The sequence below is a fragment of the Microtus pennsylvanicus genome, chromosome X (assembly GCF_037038515.1).
Source record: "Microtus pennsylvanicus isolate mMicPen1 chromosome X, mMicPen1.hap1, whole genome shotgun sequence".
In the NCBI taxonomy this organism is placed as follows: Eukaryota; Metazoa; Chordata; class Mammalia; order Rodentia; family Cricetidae; genus Microtus; species Microtus pennsylvanicus.
In genome coordinates, this window is record NC_134601.1 from 96489989 (window position 1) to 96494577 (window position 4589).

At 42.1% G+C, this 4589-nt stretch overlaps 1 pseudogene; it reads right to left on the reverse strand.

Annotated features, from left to right (window-relative positions):
• Nucleotides 1–3090: 3090 nt before the first annotated feature.
• Nucleotides 3091–4293, reverse strand: LOC142840580 (BCL2/adenovirus E1B 19 kDa protein-interacting protein 3-like pseudogene; annotated as a pseudogene).
• Between the last annotated feature and the right edge of the window lie 296 nt (nucleotides 4294–4589).

A 4589-nucleotide genomic window follows, 5' to 3' on the forward strand; every position in this document is an offset into this window, starting at 1 on the left:
AGCCCTCTAATATTCCCTGTCTTAGGTAACCCCAAAGTATTGCCAGTCAGTCGCTACACAGACACATAGCCCTAGACCAAGTATCTCCAGGACTGACAGTGCCAAGGAGCCAGACCAGTGCTGCAACCATCTAGCATGCACTAACTGGGTGGTAAAATTAACCAAAGCATATTCCAAATCCCTCTCATATGACAGTTGAGTTCCGTAACAGTAGCAGAAGCATGCAATACAGTGCCATGAGTAACACACATAACATGATAAACAGTTGAAAAGTTCAAAGATAGTCCACTTGCTCCTGAACCAGAGCCACTTATTGGTTCAAGGACAATATGTCCAAATGAATATGTCCATTAAGATCATTCTGAATGTCCAAAGCATTGCTGACTCTTTCAGCCTGCTGGTTGACAGTCTCAGCTGTCTGCACAGTCTGTGAGAGAGCAAGTCCGGCAGCAGTAGCTGTGGTGGCAAAGCTCTGCTCCAGCTGTCTTCTAGCCCCAGACACACTCTCTCTGGGTCAAAACTCCTGCATGGTGCCGGGCGATGGTGGCGCACGCCTTTAATCCCAGCACTTGGGAGGCAGAGGCAGGCGGATCTCTGTGAGTTCGAGGCCAGCCTGGTCTACAGAGCTAGTTTCAGAACAGGCTCCAAAGCCACAAAGAAACCCTGTCTCGAAAAAAAACAAACAAACAAACAAACAAAAACTGCTGCATGGAGTGGAGCAGAACTAGGGGAAGCAGGCTCGCTGCTCCTGCTCTGGAACCATTGAAGGGGCTCCGCTCCACTTTAACCATCTTTTAGGGAATTTGGGCATCGTCAACCTGTCTGGCTACTTCCTGCTGAGAGGGGGTGTTGCATTCTTGGGAGTATTTTAATCAACATTTCAGGGGGTCTCAGTGATTCAAACTGCATAAATTTGCAATGAATCCACAGGTTCTCATCCTCTGTGGAGACAAAAGCAGAACCTCTTTTCCAAAGCATCAAATCCTTAGGCCTGTATTTTAAAGTCAAAATACCTTTCTTAGCAATTGCCAGATCAAACGTCTTTCTCCAGTCCAGAACACAAAAACAACACAATCAACACAATAATATATATCTCTACACATTGTATCTTTTGAGGCCCTCAATTCACCTTCCTGCCTCCTTTTTATTTCTTCCCTACTGGCCAGTCTGCCAGAGGGTGCCCCTCAGAGCATCTCTGGGAATGAATAAACACATACTCCTTTTAATCTGACTTGACTTGTTCCCAATCTGGAACATTTAAACCCCCTCCTGCACAAAATCTTTGGCTGTCTTCTTTGTTACTTCCATGCCTTGTTGATTTAAAAGATTCAGTTACTTTTTGAGGCCTTTCAATTCACCCTCCTGCCTCTTTATACTTGCTTATCTTTTGGAGGATGTCCCTCAGAGTTATCTCTGGGGATGAAAAATTAGAACACTTTACCTTCCCCAATACGCTCCTCGATTTAGCCAGTGGCTTGAGCCACCCCATTCACGTGTTCCCACTTTCTAGATCTCGGTGGGACCTCCACTTGCTGTGGCCTATGCAGCCTGGATAGCCGAGACTGGCGGGGGTTGCCCCGATTGAGACTCGGAGGATTCTTTACAGGTGGAAGAATAGCAACTTTTATTTTGCTCAGCAACCTTTTATACCTCTACTTCTTCTGTGGAGACCCACCAGCCAGGAAGAACACAAACATCCTTGTCAATTACAGACCACAAGGAAGTTCCCCTGCCGGTCAGGGGGAGTGAAGGCAGCTGGATCACAACACCTGAGTTGTTTGAGAATTTCCTTGGGACCCACTTGCCCAATGACTCAATTGAATGAGACCCATATCCACCTCTGGCTCTCCCATTATTAGCAGTTCTCACTAGGATAATCTTCAGGCAATAATTTGATTGAGCCACTGCTATAGACATTTCCACCATATTTTAAAATGAACCAATTCTCATTAATTATTTTCTCTAGCTCTTTTTCAATACGATATCCCTTTATGTAGGAAAAAAAGGAGTGATAGAATATGATTCCATTTACTGATTCTAAAATCAGCCCTAACACAGTACTGGGTCCTTAGAGAATATTTATTGAACATGTAAAGGAATAGTTGAATTGGAAATAATAAAAGGTATTGAGACCCATGATAAAAACTTGTAATTTTAAAATATTCAGCGATTTCCCTTAGGTTGGAAAAATGGAAGCAAAAATATTTGAGATTGAGATCTATGACCTTTTCCCTTCCCTACCTTTTTCCCTTTCACCTTAGCGGTAAAATTGTTCCATAAATCACTTTTTTTTCAGATAGTATTTCTTGTATCATAATTTTCTGTGTTTGAAATACTGTTTACCCTTCTATTCTTAGATAATTATTTTATTCTTAGTTTATATGTTTTTATTCTTAAAATAACCCTTATCTTACTAGGATTTATATTCCCTGATATATTATTCAAGAAATTCTCATCTTTGTAATTTTTGTAACATGCTCTATATTTTAGTTCCTATGAAAATTCATTGCATTTTTTATTTGTATATTATTTTCAGTACTCAGGTTCCATAAAGGTAAGGGGCAATATTGGTGTACCATATATACTATTATTGGTAATATTGGCAATATGATATAATAATATTGGTGCCACTCTGTTGTGTTAGGAGCGGCAGGCTACTTTTCCGGCACCCGGCCACCCGCACAGCTAGCTTTACCCGAAATAATTACACGGAAACTCTATTATTTTAAACACTGCCTGGCCCATTAGTTTCAGCCTCTTAACCCATTTCTAATAATCTATGTAGCACCACGAGGTGTGCTTACCAGGAAAGATCTTAACGTGCATCTGTCTGGAGTGGGAGAACCATGGCGACTCCCTGACTCAGCTTCTTTCTCCCATCATTTTGTTCTGTTAACTCCACCCACCTAAGGGTTGGCCTATCAAATGGGCCTAGGCAGTTTCTTTATTAATTAACCAATGAAAGCAACAGATTAAAAAGAAATCACTCCCACATCAGTGTACCATATATAATAATAGAGTCACTGTGAAAATATTTTCAAGGCTTCAGTTAGGTGCTTATAGCTAACCATACACTTATATCCAATCCAATTTTTTTTTTTTTGGTTTAAAGTAATTTTTATTGCCCAGGATATTTTTTTCCTTATGTCTTGCTTTTTTTTGGGGGGGGTTGGTTTACCTTTGTTTTTAATAACTATAAATTCAAGCTTAGGAAAGCTTGTTTTTGTTCTGGAAAACAACAACTAAACAAAGCTTTTATAGTACTGTTTGCAAACCTGACCTCATTTAGAAAGAGATGTAGTTGCATGGCTAGAATTCAGCTTCTAGCATGAATGATGCAGGTGTTACTCTGGTGGTACTAAGAGGAAATGATGGCATTGTTGACAAGGTTATAATCTGCTGGTGGCATTGCTGAAAAAAGCCCTTGCAAATTTCTAAACGACAGGAAATTCTGTTAGGAATCTCTAAAGTGTCTTACAGGCCAAAAAGGGAAGAAGGTTAGTAAAATGACTCAACAGAGTTTGAGTAAAATACTGGATTTGAAAATGACTGGGATTGGGTTTGTAAAATAGGGTTGTAGGTTGGGGATCATGTAGGTCTCAAATTCAAACTACAATACACCACTTCACAGGCCACGCACATTTTCACGTGCTTTTCGTTTCCCACAGTAGGTGCTGGCAGAAGGTGTGCTCAGTCGTTTTCCAATATAGATGCCCAGCCCCAAAGCCAACACGTGAGAAAGGAAGAGAGACGGGATGAAGACCTTCAGGAACTCTGCAGAGAAAATGCCCCCTTTCTTCATAGCTCCACTCTTCCTCATGCTTAGAGAGACAGCACGTTTAGGGTGTCTGAAATGGAACTCTTTGGGTGGGATGTTTTCGGGTATATTGGACCAGTCTGATACCCAGTTTGCACTTTTCTTCAAAGCCTCAACTTCTTTCTCTCCTTCTACAACTTCTTCTTCTGACTGAGAGTTATGGTCCCTGCTGGTGTGCATCTCAACATCAAACATGATCTGTCCATCTTCTTGTGGTGAAGGGCTGTCACAGGGAGAGCTGCCTCTTGAGCGGCTCTGTTCTGACTCATGCTGTGCGTCCAGAAGGATCTTCTCCATGTCTCCATTGTGGATTGAGGAAGAGGAAGGGACATGCTCCAGCCCCCCATTCTTCCCGTTGCCATTATCATTGCCATTGCTGCTGTTCATAGGTAGCTCCACCCAGGAACTGTTGAGGCCAGCGGGAGGCGGCAGGAGCTGCTCCCCTTCCTCGCAGTTGTTGTTGTACAGAGGTGGAGGTGACTCAACTGAGACATGGTCGGGAGACTGGGAGTGCCGCGGCCGCAGCACGACAGTATCCAGCTCTCGGGCAGCAACACAATAAGTCAAGTTCCCCCACCCCCGTTTCTGCCTTATATCCAATTCTTTCCTGCATTTTGAACAGATATAAGTGATGAATTACCTCTAACTGTACTTGCTTATCTAATCATGTCAATATACTTCTGAAGTAGATTGCCTATTTCATATAAACAATAAAGTTGGCTGAAGAGCAAGGACAATCAAATGAGCATTTTTATTTGTGGAATTAATGGTA